The sequence below is a fragment of the Callithrix jacchus genome, chromosome 19, assembly GCF_049354715.1.
Source record: "Callithrix jacchus isolate 240 chromosome 19, calJac240_pri, whole genome shotgun sequence".
NCBI classification, from domain to species: domain Eukaryota; kingdom Metazoa; phylum Chordata; class Mammalia; order Primates; family Cebidae; genus Callithrix; species Callithrix jacchus.
In genome coordinates this window covers 57588993-57614294 of record NC_133520.1, presented here as the reverse complement: position 1 = coordinate 57614294, position 25302 = coordinate 57588993, and the positions used below count along the sequence as shown (strand labels likewise).

The 25302-nt window shown below is 48.5% G+C and overlaps 1 long non-coding RNA gene and 1 pseudogene across 1 annotated transcript in view; one reads left to right on the top strand and one right to left on the bottom strand.

The window, feature by feature from the left end:
• Positions 1–1500: 1500 nt before the first annotated feature.
• Positions 1501–25302, bottom strand: part of LOC144580341 (uncharacterized) — an 82987-nt gene continuing 59185 nt past the window's right edge. Inside the window, exons 2-3 of the long non-coding RNA XR_013529652.1 lie at positions 4034–4186; positions 1501–2066 (exon numbers count right to left, since the gene is read on the bottom strand). This is a non-coding gene — a long non-coding RNA (uncharacterized LOC144580341). The remainder of the gene's footprint in view (positions 2067–4033; positions 4187–25302) is intronic.
• Positions 10234–10331, top strand: LOC144580481 (small nucleolar RNA U13; annotated as a pseudogene).

The following is a 25302-nucleotide window of genomic DNA, read 5'->3' as shown; positions in this document are numbered from 1 at the left end:
GGGTGGAGTGGGAAGAGAAATATTGCACGCTCTGTTGTTGATGGGCCACTGACGGGGATGGGCAGGTGGACTCGCTTACCTTTTAGGGAGCCCAAAGGCCCTGCAGCTGGGGGCGGGAAGCAGCTTCGACACCTCACTGCAATTTAAATCCATTTTTTTGGTATCCCAACGAGATTCCACTCACCGGGTAGGCGAATAACCAGGCAGGTGATTGTTCGACCAAGCCAAAGCCCCGCCCTGGGAGCTCTTCCCTTCCTCAGCCTACATTCTGACCGCAAGGTGGCAGGAGCAGGAACTTGTATTACGTGAAGCCTTTTCCCCATGATGTGGGTCCGGTCCCTATTCTACAGCTGGGGAAACTGAGGCACACAGAGCCGATGCAGAGACATCCCAGGAAGAGGCAGAGTCGGAATCCAGATGCTCTGCAAGGCCAACGGCATGGAAGAAGGGGCGGCCCCCTTGCCTGTAGCCCGGTTCCTGGTGGGCATCATGGCTGTGAGGGAAAAGGATATTTGGTCCCCAGGCCCCTGCTCTAGACTGGGTTCCCCATTTCTATCCACCACCCCCGTGTTCTCAACACAGGGACAAAAGGGGCCTTTTGAAGTGAAAGGGTGATCACAGCCTTCGTAGGTCAGAGCAGAAGCCAGAGTCCTCCTCTCATTCCCTAGCCTTGGAACCTCCCAGTCGCATCAGCCCCACCACCTTGCTATTCAAACAGGACAGGCACGGTGGCTCATGCCCGTAATCCCAGCACCGAGTCTCTGGAGCCCAGGATTCTGAGACCAGCCTGGGTAATACAGTGAAATCCCACCTCTACTAAAGATACAAAAATTAGCCGGGTATGGTGGTGAATGCTTGTAATCCCAGCAACTTGGCAGGCTGAGGCAGGACAATCACTTAAATTGGAGAGAGGTTGCAGTGAGCTGAGATCACACCATGGCACTCCAGCCTGGGTGACGGAGAATGAGACTCCATCTCAAAAACAAACAGGCCAAGCACATCCCTCTCCCAGTCCTCTATGCAGTGGAGCCCCCACCTGGAGCTCTCTTTCCACACTGGCCCCGTGGCTCTTGCTTGAACTGTACTTTCTCCTCAAAGCTGGCCATGGCCACACCATAGGATCCCCAGCTCACCGTCTCACCAATGTTCCATCTCAAGCATTTGCCACCTAACGTATGGCTCAGTGGTGGTAAACGATGAGCGGTGGCCCACACCCAGCCTGCAGCCGGCATCTGCACAGCCTGCAAGAAAGAAGGGCTTTTATGTGTTTAAAAGATTACATAACAGGTCGGGAGTAGTGGCTCATGCCTGTAATTCCAACACTTTAGAAGGCCAAATGGGTTACATTACTGAAGGTCAGGAGTTTGAGACCAGCCTGGAGTGGCAAAACCCTGTCTACTAAAAACGCAAAAAATTAGCCAGGTGCAGTAGTGCACACACCTGTAGTCCCAGCTACCCGGAGGGCTGAGGCAGGAGAATCACTTGAACATAGGAGGCAGAGGTTGCAATGAGCTGAGATCACACAACTGAGACAGAGCAAGGCTCCATTTAAAAAAAAAAAGATGATTACAAAGCAAAAGCAAGGAAATGTGACAGAGCAGAATGGCCTGCTTAAGAGGTGATTCTCGGGCTTTCTGCAGGGAGCTGTGCATACTCTGCTGTAGATGATTTCTTGGGCTTCGTGTCTGTCTCTGAGTAAAACTGAGCTTCCTGAAGGCAGGGGTCATCTTTGCCCACTGCACTCTTCCGCAGCAGCTCCTAAAATCCTGCCTGCACTGGGACTGTGCTCACGAGGTCTCTCTGGAGTGAGGAAGAAACCCCAGTTTCCTCTCCTGTGCAATAAGGAGTGAAGAAGCCTCTGTGTAGGGCAGTCAAAGTAGTCAGTGAGTCAGAGCATGTTGAAGGGTTCAGCACTGCAACTGATACGTGGCAGGAACGCTGGATGCGACACCCCAAACCCAGCGTTACCTGGCTGTGAGGCCATACAGGTCCAGCAGGGCTTTGCAGAGCCTCTTCAGTGCCCATGAGAACGTGGCCTCAGCCCAGAACAGCATCTGGTGGGCCACCTGGAAAGGGAGGGGACAGTGAGAGCTGTCTCGGTCATCCTCAACTGTCAGCCACATCTCATCCTTGCTCTCACTCACCAGCTCCAGGGTGACTTTCATGGCCCCCAGGGTCAACCTGATGGGCCTGGGACCCTGGTTGCCTGGCATCCCGACCACCAAGGCCTGTAGCCACCACATGGCCTCCTCTGCCCCCTCCCTCCACACCTCCTCCAGGGGCCGCAGCATCACTTCCAGGTAGGAGTCCTTCAGTGTGGCCGGGGGCCTTGCAACTGGCAGCCAACACCCACCGTGAGGCCTCTGGGCAGCTCAGAGGCCCAGCCCAGGCCTCACAGAGATAGGGCCTCTTCCTGGGATTAAGATGATGGCGGGAGTGGAGGAAAAGGAATAGAGCAGCAGGCACTGGAGATTGCGAGTCAGTTGTCACAGCAGACCCGAGCTGCCTCTGCATGACCTGCTCATAGCTTGTCTGGGAACTTGGACTGGGGGAGGGTTCCCACCAATCCTAGGAGTAATACAAGGTGCTCTGCATCTGAACTGTTTGTACAAACGTGGCTTATTCGAGACCCCTGCTTGCCTCCTAGGAGTCTGACACTGTGCTCTGAGCCAAGCGGCACCTGCCAATTAGGCAGCCACACCAAACACCCTGGGTGACATAGTGCTGGGACAGACAAGTGCGTCCCATGTGAAGGCACAGGGACTGGGAAACGATACTAGGTGTTGGCCGTGGTGCACACTAGACTCCACCCCGGCCCCCTTCCCTGTGCCAACACTCCTGCCTCCTCTCACTGTAGTCAATGACAGCTGTGAACAGCATAGTGTGCAGAGTCCTGAGCACTTTTTCAAATTCACTGCCCTGTGGGTGGCCATGGGACTCTGGCACAGCAGAGAGGCTATGGAGGTGACATTCAACAGCCGGTCAGAGGGACGCCAACCCTGACATTGGGCAAGGTCTTAGCCCCGGATGGTGGAGAGGTCAGAAGTTCCTAGTCCTGCCAGGAGGGCAGTTGGAACCAGGCAGCCGCCACTATGACTGCCTAATTTTGGTATTTTATTAGAGATAGGCTTTCACCATGTTGGCCAGTCTGGTCTTGAATTCCTGACCTCGTGATCCGCCTGCCTCAGCCTCACAAAGTGCTGGAATTACAAGCGTGAGGCACTGTGACTGGCTTTTTTGTAAACTTATTATTTGTTTATTTTAGAGATAAGATCTCACTCTGTTGCCCAGGCTGGAGTACGGTGGCACATTCTTGACTCATTGCAACCTCTGCCTCCAGGGCTGAAGAAATCCTAGATAAATAGACATAAGACTGAAGCTGAAGTGCCAGCCCTGGATTCATTCCTATATGGCTATGCTATTGGAAGCAAGTTCATCTCTGGGGATGAGCTCAGGGTACTCAGATCGCCACTTGCCAGACTCAGGTACTCTCTCTGGACATCCCACCTGGTCGGGGCACCCGCCTTGTGACTGAAAGCCAGGATCTGTGTGCAGTGGAGTGTGCGGCACGGCCCCGGCCTGTAGGCGCCGTCTGAGCCGCTCTCTGTCTGCAGCCTCTGGCCAGTGCTGCACTGGTGCGCTGGCTGCTTTGCCTGAGCTGTGAGGATCGATCAAAGAACCCCTACCCTCCTCTGCCAGGCAGCCCTCCACCAGGGCTCCAAGAGGAGGAGGCCCAAGCCCAGCCTGGCCTCTGCCGTGTTCTCCCAGCCCTGTGGTCTGCTTCACCCTTCACTCCGTTAAAACCTGTCCGTGGGGAGGTCTTAAGAGATGAATGAATGTCCCCTAAAAAGACACACCTTTTTTTTCTTTTTTTACTAAAGAGCAGGTACTAAGTCCTACTCAGAGCCCACAGAATGACTGATGGAAAATCCTGTGGTGACAGCGTATTTTAGCTCACAGAGCCACAGCCACAGGAACCGGGGAAGGCCCTGCCACCTCCACCTTCCCCGCAGCCAGGCATGCAGTGCCTTACCCGGGAGGCCATACGGGATCCTCAGGGAGTCGGTCCGCAGCCAGCCCCGCTGCTGCAGCAGGCCAAGGGCATGCAGCCCTGACAGTCCTGACACGAACAGCTTGGCATCCAGGGCAGCCACTCATCATCCAGCCTCCTTCCTTTCCATCGGTGCTGCAGGGATAGAGAGCAGGCAAATGAAAGGGTCAGCCCCCAGGGACCGAGACCCCCAGCCCCAGGAAAAAAAAGGACTCGGGAATACCCCAGGGTCCTTGGGATTGGGGGATCCTTGAAGAGTCAACACCTGGGCCCTGCACAACAGCCCACAGACAGGCCTGATCGTGGCTCACTGCAGCCTTGACCTCCAAGACTCAATCGATCCTTTCACCTCACCCTCCCAAGTAGCTGGTACTACAGACATGTGCCACCACCTTGGCTAACTTGTGTGTGTGTGCATGTGCATATATATATACACACCACTTTTTTTTCTGTAGAAACAGGGGTCTCAGTATGTTTCCAAGGCTGGTCTTGAACTACGGGGCTCAAGCAATTCTCTTGCCTTGGCTTCCCAAAGTTCTGGCATTATAGGTGTGGGGCACTGTGCTTGGACCAAGGATAAAGTAGAATGAGGCCGGCCAGAGTGAGTCATTCCTGTAATTCCAGCACTTTGGAAGGCCAAGGCAGGAAGATTTCCTGAGGTCAGGAGTTTCGGACTAGCCAGGCCGACATAGTAAAACACCGCCTCTACAAAAATACAAATAAATAAATAAATAACCAAGTATGGCAGGAGGCACCTGTAATCCCAGCTACTTGGGAGGCTGAGGCAGGAGAACCGCTTGAACAAAGGAGGCAGAGGCTGCGGTGAGCCAAGATTGCACCATTGCATCCAGTCCAAGCAACACTGTGAGATTCTGTCTCCAAAAAAAAAAAAAAAAAAAAAAAGAAGTAGAATGAAACAAAATCAAATAGGACAGATGACAAAAGAATTAACTACACATCATGGGTCGTTAAATAAATTTCACCTTCTGAAGCTTCTGCGTCTGCAACACTGAACACTGTTCATCCAGAACAGACAGGTGGAAATGGGCCAGCTGTTATGACTCCCAAACACCCACATGAGGTGGTCAACAGCCACCGCTCCGAGTGCCCCCAGCCCCGGCTCCTGTCCTTACCTTAGAATCTTTCAGAAAACATAAGCGGCACACCCTGGTGTCACCGCCCTGGCTCTGGCACAGTGCCAGCATCTGCTAAGCCTGTGTGTGTGTTTTAAATGCCCCATGTATTTTAGGCCAATGTTTTACATATGTTTCTTATTGTGGGTGAGAATAAGAACAACCCAAAATCTGCTATTTTATGGTTTGTGGGGACAGCTGGAGGTTGTGGGAAGTTCTGGGGGCTCACACTGAGCCTGAGTCTGTCCTTAGATGGGATGTTGATATTGAGAAACTGAAGTGATGAAGATCATCAGGAGGCATTTGGCCCACACCCTAGCCTGGTCACGGAGGAGACAGGACACAGGGAGTTGCATCTCCTACCTGTCACATGGGCCTGGTCACTCAGCAGATGGCTCAGTGATGTGGAGAGGCCAGCTTGCTGCCCACCTGCTGTGTGAGGTTCCCTGTAAAGATGACAGGGCTGCCCCCATCACCAGTTTCATCTCCAGCTGTGCCTAAAACCACTCAGCCTTGCCGAACATGGGTGGCAGCAGGTCTCTCTAGCCCTGAAAAGGCCTTGGTGTCATCTGAAATGACAGGCTTGGACAGCAAGCCCAGCCGTGATTACACAAGCTGGGACCAGAGAGAGGGCAGGAGATAGCCAAGCTAATGGCTTTCTATGCCGATTCTTCCACAATTTTTAATTTTTCTTGAGACGGAGTCTCACTCTGTCACCCAGGCTGGAATGCAGTGGCAGGATCCAGGTACATTGTAATTTTCGCCTCCCGGGTTCAAATGATTCTCCTGCATCAGCCTTTCAAGTAGCTGGGATGACAGACGCACACCACAGTGCCCAGCTAATTTTTGTATTTTTAGTAGAGACGGGGTTTTACCATGTTGGCGAGGCTGATCTCAAACTAATGATCCCAAGTGATCCGCCCACCTTGGCCACCCAAAGTGCTGAGATTACAGGTGTGAACCACTATGCCCAGGCCTTCCCCAATTTTTTAAACTCTGGATTTCTCAAAATTAGAAACCTGTGTTATAAACACAGAGGACTCCTCTTCTCTCCTTGACAACCCCCTCATTGGATCCATCAGGAACTCAGTCGACCGTCGCTATGGAATGTGACTAGAGTCAACCTCATCTGCCACCTACGCTGCACACCAGCTCCAGCCCTGGTTATTGAATCTGTCTGACTGCAACATCCTCCTGGCTCTTCCAGCTCCCATCCCGCCACTGGCAACAGATCTCCACTTGCAGACCAGACACGTCCGATGATGGCATATAGCGTTTTTTACTGTACAATCCAAAGTCCTTGAGGCCCGTGAAGCCAGAATTTTGTTGGTCACTGGTGCAGACATTGGCAGGCGGGCCACAGGAACAGCTCACTACACTCCAAGGCTCCACATGAGAGATCCTCTAGGAAAGCCACGAGCAACTACAGATACCGCGTTTGATGGCCCTGCCAACCTGCAGACACACCTCACACACCCCTCTGATAGCCACTAGCTAGTCAGTTCACCCAAAAGATGTCAAAACAATACTAGCTATTATCAGACCGTCACTACTTAATGCTGTATTTCCCTGATCCCCACCGACGTATGTGCAGATGTGTGTGGACGAATGTGTTTGCATCTGTGTACAGATTTATCTGTACATGGATGTGTGTAGATGTGTATGTATACAGCTATACCAAAATACACAGATAGGTGTGTATGAATGTGTGGATATGGATTGTGTGTACAGTGATGTGTACATGAAGGTGTCTATATGTAGACATGTGTATGAATGTGTGGGTGTACAGACGTGTGTGTGGATGTAAAGACATGTATATATATGGATGTGTGTATATGAATGTATCTGTACAGATATGTCTACATGTGGATGTAGATGCTTGCAGCTCTTTCTGCTGACAGGCACCTCCTAGCGCTGGCTTTCTCCAGTATGTATCAGAAGCTGTGCGGTGGTGTCAGAGCTTCCTCAGGGTGCGGGTGAACTGGGTGAGCACAGAATTTCTCTCCCAAGCCACGACGTTTTGCAGTTAAAGACAACGCTAGTCACAAATGCGTCAGGTCAGCAGGCATAAACTGGGGCTCTGCAGGCAACCCAGGACACAACACCCACACACCAGGGTAGGGGGTGCCAAACAGAACGCTTCCAACATCAACCTTAAATCCCACAAACTCTAAGGTTGAACACGAGCCTCGAACCCCTGGGCCCAGGGATTCGAGGTTGAACCCAAGCTCTGGCACTTTGTATTCATGAGCTCATCTGCCTCAGTTTCCTCATCTTAAATGTGGTTACAAAGAGGACTTGAAGAACAGACTTCCTCTCTGCTGGAACAGGATCCAGAAAGTTGGAGTGCTGGCTGTTACTGTAATTTTGATGAGTCTGGGGCAGATGGAAGTAGAATTTCTCCAAAGGCAAATAAACATTTTGAGGCTTCAGACAGCTCTATAGAGAGTGGCAGGAAGGTCTGAGGGGGAGGTACGGGCAATCTGTGCGTGCATATGTAGCAAATAACAAGACGTTCAAGGGCCCCTGGGAGTTCTGGAAATGAGGCAGAAGTCTCAGCCATCAGACAGGTGGGGCTGTAGGAGGACGACGGCTCTCCCCTGACATGAGTCTTCACCCAGGCTGATGGCAAAAGGTGGAAGTGGAGAGAGTATTTATGCAGCAAGACATCCAGCTCGGCTTCAGATGCTATACTCCAGGCCCCAGAGAAGACACTGAAAACTGAGGCAGAATCGGTGATCCTATGCTGAACCTGCCCAGTGGTCATGCCTGGCGAGATCAAGTCTAAAGCTGCTATTTGTATCTGGCTGGAGTACGGCGGCACGATCTCGACTCACTGCAACATCCGCTTTCCAGATTCAAACAATTCGCATGCCTCAGCCTCCTGAGAAGCTGGGCCTACAGGCGTGCACCACCACGCTCATGTAAGTTTTGTATTTTTGGTAGAGGCAGGGTTTCACCTTCCTGGCCGGCCTGGGCCCAAATTCCTGACTTCATGTGATCCTTCCGCCTTGCCTCACAACATTCGTACATTTTTGAAGTCACTGATCTGCCTGAAAAGGGGATAGAAGTTTTAAATCTCCCCGGGATGGAGGAGGCAGACACAAAATTTCAACACAAGGACAAGAGCTTCAAGTGACTAAGTTCTATCCAGGTACCTTTTGGTAAGATCTCTTGAAAAGCACCTACAGAGATGAAAACGACCCTGAACAATATAGTAAGACCCATCTCCACTAAAAAGAAAATAAAAATATAGAAAGGCATGGGGGCACAGGTTTTAGTCTCTGCTACTTGGGAGGTTGAGGAAAGAGGATCGCTTGGGCCCAGGGGTTCAAGGCTGCAGTGAATTAGGATTATGCCATTAAATAGAAGACCTTGTAAAAGAAAGAAAAGTGGGGGAGAGAAAAAAGAGGAGGATGAGAGGGGGAAAGGGAAGAAAAAAAGTAGGAAGAGGGAATAGTGAGAGGGAAAGAAAGAAAAGAAAAGAAAAAAAAAGAAAGAAAATAGAAAAGAAATGAGAAAAACATATAAACATTCTGGCCAGGGAATTCCACTGTTAAAAATGTACTCTGTGAGAGAATGGTGTTCTCGACAGAATAATTTTAACAGGAAACCTGGGAAAAACTCGAGAGCACTTCATTATGAAACTAGCTGAATACATTCCATTCCATGGACTATTACATGGTCATTTGCACTACACGGGAGATGCTGATTTTATTAGGTACATATATTAACTCCACGTGCTGATTGTGTGCATAGATCATCTCGGAAAAGAATCACCAAAGGAACCGTAACAGTGGTTCGCTTCGAGGAGGGGTGGGAGAGCGGCTTTAAGGCTGCACCAACACCAACCGATAGAACTTTTTGCGATAAAGACCATATTTCCGGGCCATCTGCAGCTGTGGAGCACTTGAAATGTGGCCCAAGCAGCCAAAGAACCAAATCTTTCATTTTCTTAAATGTTAATTTATTTAGATTTTTTTTTTGAGATGGAGTCTCGCTCCGTTGCCCAGGCTGAAGTGAAGTTGCATGATCTTGGCTAACCGCAACCTTTGTCCCCCAGGTTCAAGCACCTCTTTTGCCTCAGCTTCCAAAGTAGATAGGGTTATATGGGCTCACCGCCGCATCCGGTTGCTTTTTGTGTTTTTAGTATACATGTGGTTTCACCATGTTGGTCAGGCTGCTCTCAAACTCCTGACCTCAGGTGAGCCACCCGACTCGGCCTCCTAAAATGCTGGGATTACAGGCATGAGCCACCGTATCCAGCCTCACGTAGATTTCATAAACACATATGCCATGAGCTGCCATATGGGAGACTGGGTTCTATACTCTTTCATAGTTTTTGAACTTTGAATCATTTAAATGCATGGCCTATTTTTTTTAGTTGTAGCACTTAATAGAATAGTATTTAGATTGTATTAATCTAAATAAAATCTACCATAGAATTTACATTGTACCAGTGAATGCTGATGTATAAAAAAATTGCCAAGGTGTGTGTGTGTGTTCATGTGCACGTTTATATGTATGTATATTTCACTTTTTTTGAGTTAGTCTCGCTCTGCCACAAAGTCTGGAGTGTGGGAGTATGAACCTGGCTCGCTGCAACCTCTGCCTCTAGGGTTCAAGCGGTTCTCCTGCCTAAGCTTCCCGAGTAACTGGGATTACAGGTACACACCACCACATCCAGCTCATTTTTGTATTTTTAGTAGAGAAGGCGTTACACCATGTGGGCCAGGCTGGTCTTGAACTCCTGATCTCAAGAGATCCACCTGCCTCGGCCTCCCAAAGTACTGAGGATTACAGGCATGAGCCAGTATGCACAGATAAAAAGGTGTGTTTTTTGAGGAAAATGAACAATGTACCAACAAAAAATAGGGAACAGCTGGGGCTGGTGGCTCATTCCTATAATCCTAGCTCTTTGGGAGGCTGAGGTGGGAAGATCGCTGGAGTCCAGGAGGTTGAGGCTGCGGTGACCCATGATTGCACCACTGCCCTCCAGCATGAGTATTGCAGCAAGATCCTGCCTCAAGAAAAACTAAAATTTTAAAAAACCAAAACCTAAGCATGACAATTGGGTTATCAGGCTATTTTATGATATGTGCCATTCTCAAAACTTGTTACGGTATCATCACATCACTCATCAAACAGGAAAAAATTAAAAATAAAACCCAGAAACTCAAACTAAAAATATTTGCAAATCTATAGTGTTATGCGTTGTGCTCTGTCTCCCCGAAAGACGCTGAAGCCCTATGCCGCAGGGTCTGTGGATGCGACCTTATTTGGAAATAGCCTCTTCCCATGTGATCGAGCTAAGCTGAGGTAATGAGGGTGAATCCTAATCCAGTGTGCCTGGTGTCCTTATAAAAAGGGGATGTGTGGACAAAGACACCTACAAAGGGAAGACAGTTTCAAGACAGAGACAGAAGACCACCTGCAAGCCAAGGAACTCTGGAGGCTCTGAGAATCCATGAGCGAGACCTGGGACAGACCTCCCTCACAGCCTTCAGAGAAAAAACAAACAAACAATAAAAAATCCCTTGATTTCAGACTCCTGGTATCCAGAACTGTGAGAATAAATCTCTGTGGTTGAAGCCACACAGTTTAGGGTACTTTGTTAAGGCAGCGCTGGGAAATGAATGCAGACTTCTTGGGGCACGCATCCACACTTCTGAAGGAAATGTGGGACGTGCAATGCTTGAACTTACAATTCATACTTTTCTCTACTCTGAATTCTTTTTTTTTGAGAGGCAGGGTCTCACTCTGTCACCCAGGCTGGAGTGCAGTGGCACAAGCATGGCTCACTGCAGCCTCCAGTTCCTGGGCTGCAGCAATCCTCTTGCCTCAGCCTCCTGAGTAGCTGAGACTATGGGCACATGCCACTGTGCCCAATTTTTTAAAAATGTTTTGTAGAGATGGGGTCATGCTATGTTGCCCAGGTTTACCTGGAACTCCTAGCCTCAAGTGATCTTTCCATCTTGGCCTCCAAAATTCTGGAATTATAGGTATAAGCCATTGTAACTGGCTTGCCTTTTAAAAAACAAAAACAAAAACAAAACCAGAATCTTCCTATATTGCCCAGGCTGGAGTCCAGGGACATAATCTTGGCTCACTGCAACCTCCACCTCCTCGGTTCAAGCAATTCTTTTGCCTCAGCCTCCCGAGTAAGTCAGCTTATAGTCTCCTACCACCACACCTAGCTAATTTATGTATTTTTATTACAGGCGAGGTTTCACCTGTGGGCCAGGCTGGTCTCGAACTGCTGACTTCAGGTGATCCGCCCACTTCAGCCTCCCAAAATGCTATGATTGTGGCTCACTGCAACCTCCGCTCCTGGGTTCAAGCAATGCTCCTGCCTCAGCCTCCCAAGTAGCTGGGATGACAGGTTCCTGCCACCATGCCAGTTTTTGTACCTTTAGCAGAGACGGTGTTTCACCATGTTGGCCAGGCTGGTCTTGAACCCCCGACATCAGGTGATCCGACTGCTTCAGCCTCCCAAAATGATAGGATAACAGGCATGTGCCACTGTGCCCAGCCCACTTCTGTTATTATTACAGTGTAATATATAATGAAATATTTACACAACTCACCGTAACGTAAAATTAGTGGGAGCCCTGAGCTTGTTTTCCTGAAACTAGAGCATCCCTTCTGAAGGTGACGGGAGACATTGACAGATAAACAGGCATTGGATTCTCATAAGGAGCACGCAGTCCAGCTCCCTCGCATGTGCTGCTTATGGTAGGGTTTGCATTCCTATGAGACTCTAACAACGCCACCTATCTGACAGAAGGTGGAGCTCAGGTGGTGATGCCAGAAATAAGGAGCGGCTGTGAACACAGATAAAGCCTCCCTAGCCCGTTCGCTGCTCACCTGCCCAGTTCCCAACAGGTGAGACGGGCACAGTGGCTCGCGCCTGTAATCCCAGCACACTGGAAGACTGAGGCAGGTGGATCACCTGAGGTTGGGAGTTCGAGACCAACCTGACCAACACAGAGACACCCTGTGTCTAGTAGAAATACAAAAATTAGCCTGGCATGGTGGCTCATACCTGTAATCACAGCTACTTGGCAGTCTGAGGCAGGAAACTGGCTTGAATCTGGGAGACAGAGGTTGCAGAGAGTCAAGATCATGCCATTGCATTCCAGCCTGGGCAACAAGAGCAAAACTCCCTGTCAAATTAAAAAAAAAAAAAAAGCCTGGGTGCAATGGCTCACACTTGCAATCCCAGCACTTTGGGAGAATGAGGAGGGCAAATCACCTGAAGTAAGGCGTTTGGGACCAGCCTGGCCAACATGGTGAAACCCTGTCTCTACTAAAAATACAAAAATTTGCCAGGTGTGGTGGTATATGCCTGTAATCCCAGCTACTCAGGAGGCTGAGGCGGAAGAATTACTTGAGCCTCAGAGATGGAGGTTACATTTACCTGAGATAGCACCGCTGCACAGACTGAGACTCTGTCTCAAAAAGAAAAAAAAAAAAAACAGGCTACTGGTACAGATCCGTGGCCAGGAGGGTTGGGGACCCAAGCTGTAGACAATATGTAATGATCAAATCGGGGTAACTGAGACAGTCATCACCTCAAATATTTATCTTTTGTTTTGGGAACAAGAAAATGCTTCTCTTCTAGCTATCTTGAAATATTCAAATAAATTCTCATTCACTGTAATTTCCCTTGTGCACTATTGATTACTGTAACATATTCCTTCTATCTAGGCCTTATGGTCTTTCATTCATTCTTTTTTAAAATTATTTTCATTTATTTCTGAGACAGTCTCTCTCTTTCTGCCAGGCTACAGTGCAGTGACATGGTCTCGACCCAATGTAACCTTCACCTCCTGGGTACAGGCAATTCTCCTGTCTCGGCCTCCTGAGTAGCTGGGATTACAGGCGTGTATCAGTATTCCTAGCTAACTTTTTTTATTTTTAGTAGAGATGGGGTTTCACCATATTGTCCAGGCAGGTCTCGAATCCCTGACCTCAAGCGATCCACCCACCTCGGCCTCCCAAAGTGCTAGGATTATAGCCGTGAGCCACGGCACCCGGCCATTTATTCATTCTTACATTCATTCATTCTATGAATAACTACCGCCTGGTTATAATATACCTTACAGGGTTCTGGGCTCTGGGGAAACAGCAATGACCAAAACAAAGTTGCTGCTCTCTTAATGGATCCATCATTCTAATGAGGGGGAAAGAGACAGGCGATCCATAAACAAACCATTAACACAGACAGCACATCAGGTGGAGAGTGCTATGAAGAATAAAAACTAAAGCAGGTATGGCCAGGTGCGGTGGCTCCCATCTGTAATCCCAGCACTTTGGGAGGCTGAGGAGGATGGATCCCTTGAGGTTAGGAGTTCAAGACCAGCCTGCCCAACATGGTGAAATGCCATCTCTACTAAAGGTACAAAAAAGAAAATTACCTAGGCGTGGTGGCAACTGCCTGTAATCCTAGCTACTCAGGAGGGTGAGGTGGGAGGATTGTTTGAACTTGGGAGGTGGAGGTTGCAGTGAGCCGACATTGTGTCACTGCACTCCAGCCTGGGGAACAGAGCAAGACTATGTCTTCAAAAATAAAAAAGTAAAGAGAAATCGGGTGCAGGTTAGAGTGCACTAGCACAAGCAGGGGTGCTCAGGTGCTGGTGAAGGTGGTCAGGAAAGGCCTCTCTATGAAGGTGATAGACATGAGGGCTGAGCCTGGGGACTCCTGAAGACAGCAGCATGGGAGGGCCCTAGGTATTGGTACCATTTGTGGTCCTTTTGTTTTGTTTTGTTTGGTTTGGTTTGGTTTTTGACACAAAGTCTTGCTCTGTCACCCAGGCTGGAGTGAAGTGGCACAATCTGGGGCCACTGCAACCTCCACCAACTGGGTTCAAGGCACCTCAGCCTCCCAAAGAGCTCGGACGGCAGGCGTGAGTCACTGTGCCTTGCCTATGCATCAACATGTTTAAATTCTTCTGAAACCTGTGCTTTAGGAAGAGTGTTCTGACAGCAATCAGAAATAAATGACAGAACGGCAGAACAAGTATCACGTCAGTGACAGGGTGGCTATGGACATTTGTTGGCCAGCAGCAAGAGAGCCACTCATACCCTGGATTCTACCTCTGCAGCCTGTCTGCACCTGAACTCTCCTCCCCACATCAGTGGAAGCCTGGAACTCTTAGAAGAGCACACCTCAACGGCCGCTGTCACCTTCACCAGAATGATGGAATTAATTCATTCACACAGAAGATAGCAGAAACCCGGTGAGAACAGGATCCAGAATGTGTGGGTTTTGATGGACAGGGTGGTAGGATCAGGGAGGCTCCACCTACCTCACCTCCTGAGCCCCACACTCCTTCCCCAGTCCTGCTCACCATAGAGACTAGAGTGACATGACCAGAAATGTAGACGCTTGGAAAGACACCAGCGACATAAAGAAGAGGAGGCCAGAGGTCCACAAGGTACACAGATCCTGGCCTCGGATGCCCAGGACTCTGTCCAGAAAGGCTCCCTCCCAGCCATGGAACTTGATGGTCCTCGAGTTCCTGAGGATAGAGCTGGTGAGTCGGGCCCACAAGTCCTTCTGCCTCGTTTGCTCTCCTGGGATTGGAGGGAAGAGAGAGATGAAGACACAGCTGGTCTGGAATTCTCCCCTGCACCCTGACAGTCACCGTGCAGCAAATCCCGCTGCTCCTTCCTACCGCGTCCCAAAGCTGTCTGCCTCTCCGCATCTCTGACCCTCAGTCCTGATCCATCCACCATCATCCTGTGCCTGGATTCCTGCAGGAGCTGACCCAGGACCACTGCCACAGAAAGGAGGCTTCTGGTGCCCAGAGAACAGAGGCTGCCCCTGAGCCCACCTGGGTATGGCACCATCAGGAAGGCTACCTGGAGGTGGGTAATGCCTGAGCTACATCTTTCTTCCTTTTACATTTTTGGTGGAGTTGTGGGGTCTCACTCTGTTGCCCAGGCTGGCCTCAAGCTCTTGGGCTCAAGTGACCCTCTGCCCCTGGCCTCCTAAAGTACTGGGATTACAACCTGAGCTACATGTTAAATGGCCAGGAGGTGGGTGCTGGGCAGGCAGAGGATGAGGGGATGGATCCGGGAAGAGGGATTGAAGGCTCTGAGACAGGGGACAACAAACACCTAGGCAGAGGGAGCAGCATGACTGAGAGGACACTCAGTGTGGCCAGAGGAGTACATGCGCGGCGTCACTTGGCACTTTAGGGTCAGGCAGGAGTTCGGGGTCTGTGCTTAACCGGGGAGGGGCATCATCAGAAGGCAGCTGCCTGGAGAAGGTATTTTGTTATTTCTTGAGATGGAGTCTTGCTTTGTTACCAGCCTGGAGTGCAGTGGCGCGATCTTGGCTCACTGTAATCTCTGCCTCCTGGGTTCGAGCGATTCTCCTGCCTGACATTCTGGAGTAGCTAAGATTATAGGTGCCTGCCACGATGCTCAGCTAATCTTTGTATTTTTTAAGAGGGATGGCATTTTGCCATGTTGACCAGTCTGGTTTAGAACTCCTGAACTCAGGTGATCCACCTGTTTCGAACTCCCAAAGTGCTGGGATTAGAGGCATGAGTCACTGTGCTCGGAGGAGGCCATGCAGGAGGCTGGCCAAATGACAGATAATTGGGACAGCTGGGCCTAGAGAGAAAATAAGTTCCTTCCCTTTATCCCCCTTCCACCTTTCTTTTCTTCCCTACTCCTTTCTTCTGCTCTCCTGCCTTGCTTTCTACCCTCTTTTTCCACCTCCCTCCTCCCTTTCTTCCTTGCCTCCATCATTCCTTCTCTTCCTCTTTCAACTCTTTCCTTCCCTCCATCTGTCCTCCCCTTTCCTATCTTTCCTTCCCTCCCTTCTTTTCACTCCTCCCCTCCCTCCTTTCTCCCCATCCCTCCCTTCTTCCCTTCCTCTTTCCTACCCTTCTCCCCTCCCTCCCTTCTTCCGTAGTTCTCAAACACTTGTCCAGCACCTTCTGCATGCCGAGCACTAACTAGATACTGAATCTGCCACAAAGACTGTGCTGTGCTGCCGTGGAGCTTCTAGTCTAAGGAGAGCAAGGCCATTGGCCCCTTCCGGGTGCTTCTTGAAGGGCCCTTTAGGAAGTGGGAAGTGCTGGGGAACAGCAAAAATGAACCCCAAACAGGCCAAGGAAGAGAGATGCTGAAAGGAGAGGGATGGGCGGGGTGTGTCCTTGCTGAACGATGGTGAGGAAGGTGGACCTGACTGCAGGGGGTGCTGGAGGGGACAAGGGTCTTCTAGAGTGAGGGTGGTCCAGGCGGAGAGCAGCTAAAGCAGATGCCTGGAGAGATGTGTGAACATCAGGCAGGTGTGAGGATGGGGTAGGTGGGAAAGGGAGGGAGACGGGTGGAAGGTGAGGCTGGAGTCAATGAGGCAGCTCAGGGAGGGCCAGGTGGGCCACTGTGGGGCCTTTGGCTCAGACTGAGGAAAATGGGGCTGCTGTAGGTCTGAGAAGAGGAGGGTGTGATGAATTCAGCTCACACAAGTCTCCTGTGGCTGGAAGTGGAGAGAGGCTGGGGCGGAAGTAAGGAGTGAGCCAGGGCCTTGCTGCTGGATGCATTTTTCAGATGACGCCAAGCAAATCTGCTGACTGATGGGGTGCAGGAGAAAAAGGCATTGATCTGACCCAGGGCCTGGGGTCTGAACACTGGAGGGAAGAGCCGCCGTCCAATGTGATGGGGAAGGAGAGGGGCAGGTCTGCACGATGGGCAACTCGCAGAGACAAGAACAAAGCCAGACCCGCCGGATCCCACTCAGCTCTGCCCTCCCCATCGCCCACACCAGGGCCTGTGTCTTCCTCCCTACTTCCTGCCTGGTCCGTCTTTTCCCCCAAAAGCCGAACCTGAAAGTGATTCCTCTTCTTGCTGATAAAGAAACTCAGAGGCAGGTGGCTCAGGAAGACAGCGATGGTGGAGGGACCCAGGAGCTAGGCACGGAGGGGACAGAACCTCAGGAGATCCCGGGGAGCCCAGCTGCCAGAGGGGTGTGAACCACAGCGGCTCCATCTTGAATAGGAGATGCGTAAAAGGAGGCTGAGACCTACTGGGTTTCATTTCCAGGCAGTGAAGGCATTCTGAGTCACAAGATGAGACAGGAGGGCAGCACAGGATACAGGTCACAGAGACCTTGTCAGTAAAACAGGCTGCAGTAAAGAAGCCAGTCCAAGACCCACCGAAACCAAGAGGATGACCAGAGTGACCTCTGCTCATCCTCACTCCTACATTTGCCACCAGCGCCATGACAGTTTAAAAATGCCATGGCAACATCAGAAAGTTTCCCTATAAGATCTATAAAAGGGGAGTCATGAATAGTCTAGCCCTCATTTAGCATGTCAGGAAGAAATGACCCTAAAGATGGGCACCAGCGCCCTCTGGGCTGCTCTATGGAGTAGCTATTTCATCTTCATCTTCTTAAAAAACTTGCTTTTTAAGGAAAGAATAAACTTACACTGCGGCTCACATTTGTAATCTCAGCACTTTGGGAGGCTGAGGCAGGTGGATCACCTGGGGTCAAGAGTTCTAGATCAGCCTGGCCAACATGGTGAAATGCTATCTCTACTAGAAATATAAAAATTAGCCAGGTGTGGTGACATGCACCTGTGATCCCAGTTACTCAGGAGGCTGAAGCAGGAAAATCTCTCGAACCCGGGAGGTGTAGGTCGTACTGAGCCAAGATCACACCGCTACTCTCTATCTAGCCTGGGCAACAAAGACTCCATCTCAAAACCAAAACAAAACAACAAAAAAAGCAAAAAAACAAACAATTGTGCTTTCACTTTACAGACTCATGCTGAATTGCTTCTTACACGAGATCCGAGGACCCTCCCTTGTGGTCTGGATCGGGTCCCCTTTTCTGTAACACAGCTGCAGATCCTGAAGAGGGTCAGACTTGGATCCTAAGATGCGGAGTCAAGGAATGTGATAAGGACAGCCACCGTGTCCCAGGGATCTGGGCTCATGGGGGTCTGCTGGGTCAGGAGGCGCCTGCTGAAGACGGAGTCCGTCAATGTCAGGGAGGGGAACCACCCACTTACACGATGGGGAGAGAGTCATATTCAAGAAAGAACATGCACACACACGAGTGGGACTGGGAGCTGTTCCTGGCCACAACAGTGAAGTTGAGACCTCTGGAATAAGGACTGGGTTCAAATCCTGACTCTGAGGATTGTGAGGGTGGCTTTGGGGCAAGTCCCCTCCCTAACGTGCAGTTACCTTGTCTGCAAAATGGGAAAGAGTTGCCCTCATTTTGCATGTTTGCTTATTACATTTAAGTATCTTTCTAATCTTCATTTTACCTTCATGACGGTTGTAAGACTTAGCAAATCATCATACAGATGCCCAGTTACCTTTGAAGACAAAAAGTAAATAAGGTTTTAGTTTAAGTCTTGTGCATTATTTGAGACATACACTGAGAGTTTGAAACTCTCACTTAACTGGATGTCCTGTGTTTTCTCTGGCAACCCTGCTCCCTACCAACGTGGTGCTTTTGGGATACATATCCCCCTGCCTCTCAGCTTTGATTTCTATATCTGGAAAATGTGGCAGTGGGAGGTAGAATAAATGATTTTTATGTTCCTCTGACTTTCTGAGAGCCCTTCACAAGTTACTTGAACCCATTCTCTCACCAAGCCCCACCCCAACTACATTCTGCATGCCTCAATTTCCCCTCTCAGTCCTTAGGAACACTTTTTTTTTTGGAGACGGAGTCTCACTCTGTTACCCAGGCTGGAGTGCAGAGTCACGAACTTGGCTCCCTGCAACCTCTGCTTCCCAACCGATTCTGCTGTCTCAGCCTCCTGAGTAGCTAGGATGACAGGTGTGCATCACTATGCCTGGCTAATTTTTATATTTTAAAACAGACAGGGTTTCACCATGTTTTCAGGCTGGACTCGAACTCCTGGACTCAAGTGATCTATTCACCTCAGCCTCCCTAAGTGCTGGGATTACAGGTTTGACCCACCCCACTCAGCTCAAAGAAAGTAGAACACCATTTTCTAATGTCGGGTCAGTTTGTTTCATTTATACGGCGATGGCGTCACCTGGTGGCTTCATGGAGGAGTGCCCTGAGGGTAAACCTCCCACAGCAGGGGTTGGCAAAACACTCAAAGGAATCTGACAGAAGATGACCACCTCTCTCTGGGGAAAAATGGTTCATAAAACTGTAGCAACCTCAGTATCCACCCTTCCTTCACCAGGATCTCATGGTGATGTTAGGAACTGTCTACCAAGAGGCAGGAAAAGTGCACAGGGAAAGTGACACGGTGCATTATCTGCGGATATTTCGGTCTTCTCTGATTTTTTTTTTAAAGAGGAGTCTTGCTCTGTCCCTCAGGCTGGAGTGCAGTGGTGAAATCTCATCTAACTGCAATTTACACCTCCGGGTTCAATCAATTCTCCTGCCTCAGCCTCCTTAGTAGCTTGGATCACAGGCACACGCAACCATGCCTGGTTCATTTTTGTATTTTTAGCAGAGACAAGATTTTTCCGTGTTAGCCAGGCTGATCTTGAACTCCTGACCTCAAGTGATCTGTCCAGCTCAGCCTCCCAAAGTGCTGGGATTACAGACATGCACCCCCATTCCTGGTTTTCTCACTTTATTTTTTCTTTTATTTTTTAGATGGAGTCTCACTCTGTCACCCAGGATGGAGTACGATGGTGTGGTCTCTACTCACTGCAACCTCCACCTCCCGGGATTCTCAGCCCTCAGTCTCTCGAGTAGCTGGACTACAGGCATATGCCACCACACCTGGCTAATTTATGTATTTTTGGTAGAGATGGGATTTCACTATGTTGGTCGTGATGGCCTCGAACTCCTGACCTCCAGTGATCCTTTCACCTAGGTTTCCTAAAGTGCTGGGATTACAGGCGTGAACCACCATGTCTGGCTATGGGTTTTCTTGAAAACCCACTATTCATCCTCCTTTGAATAGTGAACCTCTCAAAAGCTGTAAAAAACATGGAAGAGCCACTGGCCGGGTGGGCTGGTTGGTGGCAGGGGGGCTGGGGTCCCAGCAGTTGGCATCCCCTTTCCCAGGATGTACACATGGCCTCATATACCAGTTCTTTTATCTCCTAGGTCAGCTGGTCAACACCGTCTGGGTAAAAAAAGGAGACCAGATCTTGTTTTCATCCACGTTTGAAGCCAATGTCACCACCCACGACATTGCTGTCAGTGCGTGCCCAAGCCCCCGGTAGCCTAGAAAAATTAAGACCTGGTTCATTAACCATACACCTACCAGACCCGACCGGGCCAAAACATGAAATTGACTGGGCTCAGTGACCCACATCTGTAATTCTAGCACTTGGGGAGGCCAAGGCGGGTGGATGTCCTGAGGTCAGGAGTTTCAGACCAGCCTGGCCAACATGGTGAAACCCCATCTCAACTAAAAGTATAAAAATGAGCCTAGGGTAGTGGTGCAAACCTGTAATCGCAGCTACTCGGGAGGCTCAGGTTGGAGAATCACTTCAATACAGGAGGTGGAGGTTATAGTGAGCCGAGATTGAACCATTGCATTCCAGCCTGGGCAGAGCGTGAGACTCCATCTCAAAAAACAACAGTAACAACAGAAACACAAAATCAAACAACGCCTTTTTTTTTTAGAGACAGAGAGGGACTTCCGTGTTGTCCAGGCTACAGTGCAGTGGTACAATCATAGCTCACTGCAGCCTCTTATTCCCATGCTTAAGCAATCCTATCACCTAAGCCTCCTGAGTAGTTGGGATTACAGGTGCATGCCACCATGCTCAACTAATATTTGTGTGTGTGTGGAGATGGGACCTCACCGTGTTGGCCAGGCTGTCCTCAAACTTTGGGCATCAAGGGACCCTCCCTTCTCAGCCTTCCAAAGTACTGGAATTACAGGCGTGAGCCTCTGATCCTGGACAAAACCTAATTACACATTCATGAATGACCAAGGGCATGATGGCTCATGTCTGTAATCCCTTTACTTTGGGGAGGATGAGAGGATATCTTGAGGTAAGGAGATCGAGACTGGCCAGGCCAATAGGATGAAACTCCATCTCTACTGAAAGAATACAAGGCCGGGAGTGGTGGCTAACACCTGTAATCCTATGACTTTGGGAGGCTGAGGTAGGCAAATCATGATGTCAGGAGTTCGAGACCAGCGTGGTCAACATGGTGAAACCCTCTCTACAAAAAATACAAAAATTAGCTGGGTGTGGTGGTGCGCCTCTGTAATCCTAGGTACTCAGGAGGCTGAGGCAGGAGAAATGCTTGATCCCAGAAGGTGGAGGTTGCAGTAAGCTGAGATCACACCAATTTATTCCAGACTGAGGGACAGAGCAAGAATCTATCTCAGAAAAAAAAATTAGCCAGGCATGGTTGCATGTTCCTGTGATCTCAAGCTACTCTGGAGGCTGAGGTGGGAGGATTTCTTGAACCAGGGAGAATGAGGCTGCAGTGAGCTGAGGTCATGCCACTGCACTCCAGCCTGGGTGACAGAGCGAGACCCTGTTTCAATAAATCAATAAATAAAATAAAAATTTATTGTCTCCCAATTGGGAGGCCGGAAGTGTAGTTGGGTGTCTGCAGGCCAGGCTCTCTCTGGAGGCTCTGGGACAGCAGGCATCCCTTGACTTATAGTGGCCATTGTCCTTCTATGCATGTCTGTCTCTGTGTGAAAATTTATTTTTGGGCAGGCACAGTGGCTCACACCTATAATCCCAGCACTTTGGGAGGCCGAGACAGGATTGCTTGAGCCTAGAAGTTCAAGTTTAGCCTGGGAAACATAGTGAGATACCATCTCTACATAAAATACAGAAAATTAGCTGGGCATGGTGGAACACACCTGTAGTCCCAGCTACTCAGGAAGCTGAGGTGGAAGGATCATTTGAACCCAGGAGATTGATGCTGCATTGAGCTATGATCACATCACTACACTCAAGCCTGGGTAACAGAACAAGACTGTCTCAAAAAAAAAAATTTTACTCTTTCTTTTTCTTTTACTGGCAACAAATTTCCCTTTTAGTAAGGACACCAGTTATATGGGATCAGGGCCCCACCATCATGACCCATTTTAATTTGATAACCTCTGTAAAGACCCAGTCTCCAGATAAGGTCATGCCTGTAATCCCAGCACTTTGGAAGGCTGAGGCGGGAGGATCACTTGAGGCCAAGAATTCAAGACCAGCCCGGGCAACACAGTGAAACTTCACCTCTACAAAAAAATTTAAAAAAATAGCTTGGTGTAGGGGTGTGTACCTGTAGTCCCAGCTCCTTGGGAGGCAGGAGCACAGAGTGAGCCCAGGAGGTCGAGGATGCAGGCATCTGTGATTGTGCCACTGCCCACTGGCTGGGCAATAGCAAGACCTAGTCTATCTCAAGAGAAAAAAAAAAAGTTTGCTGATCCAATGTGGGGTCATTTTTTTATATCTTTAACTCTGTATTTTTTCATATTGCTTAGATTTTCCACATGAACTCTGTGATTATAACAAGAAAATAGCAGTCACATTACATTTTTTTGTTTTTTGAGATGGTGCTCTGATCTTGTTTCCCAGGCTGGAGTGCAGTGGCATGATCTTTGTTCATTGCAACCTCCGCCTCCTGGGTTGGGCGATTCTCCTGCCTCAGCCTCCTGAGTAGATGGAACTACAGGCACATGCCACCCTGCCTTGCTCATTTTTGTATTTTTAGTAGAGAGGAGAATTCACCGTGTTGGTCAGGCTGGTCTCGAACTCCTGGCTTCAAGTGATCTTCCCACCTCAGCCTCTCAAATTGCTGGAATTGCAGGCATCAGCCACTGCATCTGGCCATTCTTATCTTTTTGTCAACAGAAATGACCGGCATTTCAATTTCTGTTTGTCTTGCTTTTCTTAAATGAAAACAAACTAGCAGTTATAATTGGGAGGACAATTTGCATTATGGGAATCTGGGAGTCATGCCAATTTCTGTAATCAAAGTTGGTAAAAAAAAAAACTGGGGTTATGCGATGGGGTGGTGGCACACGCCCATAATCCCAGCACTTTGGGGGACTGACGTGGGTGGATCACCTGAGATCAGGAGTTTGAAACCAGCCTGGCTAACATGGTGAAAGCCCGTCTCTATGAAAAAAAAAATACAAAAATTAGTCAGGCCTAGTGGTGGGTGCCTGTAATCTCAGTTACTCGTGAGACTGAGCAGGAAAATAACTTGAGCCTTGGAGGGGGAGTGAGACTCTGTCTCAAAAAAAAAGAAAAGAAAAGGAAAGAAAATTCATCCTGGAATGTAAGGCTGGTTCACCATACACAAGTCTATAAACATAATTCTCCACATAAATAGAACCAAACACAAAAACCACAGGATTATCTCCATAGATGCAGAGAAGGCAAAACTCTCAATAAACTAGGTATTGACAGAACTTATCTCAAAATAATAAAAGCTATTTATGACAAACCCACAGCCAGTATCACAATGAATAGGCAAAAACTGGAAGCATTCCCTTTGAAATCTGGCACTAGACAAGGATGTCCTCTCTCATCACTCCTATTCAATATAGTACTGGAAGTTCTACCCAGAGCAATTAGGCAAGGAAAAAAAATTAACCGTATTCAAATAGGAAAGGAGGAAGTGAAATTTTCTCTCTTTGCAGACGACATGATTGTATATCTAGAAGACCCCATCGTCTCAGCCCACAGTCTCCTGAAACTGATAAGCAACTTCAGCAAGTCTCAGGATAAAAAATTAATGCACAAAAATCACAAGCATTCCTATACGCCAATAACAGACTTAAAGAGAGCCAAATCAAGAATGAACTGCCATTCACAATTGCTACCAAGAGAATAAAATGCCTAGGAATAAAAGTAACAAGAAATTTAAAGACCTCTTCAAGGAGACCTACAAACCACTGCTCAACAAAATAAGAGAGGACACAAACAGATGGAGAAACATTCCATGGTATTCATTAGGAAGATTCAGTATCATGAAAATTGCCATACTGCCCAAAGTAATCTATAGATTCAACACTATCCCTATCAAGCCACCAATGGCCTTCTTCACAGAACAGGAAAAAAACCACCTTAAGCTTCATATAAAACCAAAAGAGAGCCCACATAGCCAAGTCAAATCTAGGAAAAAAGAACAAAGCTGGAGGCATCACACCACCTGACTTCAAACTATACTACAAGCCTACAGTAATCAAAAGAGCATGATACTGGTACCAGAACAGAGATATAGACCAATGGAACAGAACAGAGACCTCAGAGGCAAGGCCACACATCTACAACCATCTGATCTTTGACAAACCTCACAAAAATAAGCAATGGGAAAAGGATTCACTGTTTAATGAATGGTGTTGAGAAAACTGGCTAGTCCCGTGCAGAAAGTAGACCTCTTCCTGACACCTTACACTGAAATTAACACCAGATGGACTAAAGACTTAAACATAAGACCTAACACCATAAAAATCCTAGAAGAAACCCTACGCAAAACCATTCAGGATATAGGCATACGCAAGGACTTCATGACTAAAACACCAAAAGCATTGGCAACAAAAGAAAAAATAAACAAATGGGACCTAATCAAACTCCACAGCTTCTGCACAGCAAAAGAAACCATCATTAGGGTGAACTGGAAACCAACAGAATGGGAAAAAATTTTTGTAATCTACCCATCTGATAAAGGGCTAATAACCAGAATCTACAAAGAACTAAAACAGATTTACAAGAAACAAACAAGCCCATTCAAAAGTGAGTGAAAGATATGAACAGACACTTTACAAAAGAAGACATACATGAGGCCAACAAACATATCAAAAATCTTCATCATTGGTCATTAGAGAAATGCAAATCAAAACTACATTGAGACACCACCTCATGTCAATTAGAATGGCAATCATTAAAAAACCTGGAGACAACAGATGCTGGAGAAAATGTGGAGAAATAGAAACACTTTTACACTGTTGGTGGGAATGTAAATTAGTTCAACCATTGTGGAAGACTGGCGATTCCTCAAGGACCTAGAAATAGAAATTCCATTTGACCCAGCAATTCCATTACTGGGTATATATCCAAAGGATTATAAATCGTTCTACTATAAGGACACATGCACACGAATGTTAATTTTTGCACTCTTTACAATAATGAAGTCTTGGAAACAACCCAAATGCCCATCGATGGTAGACT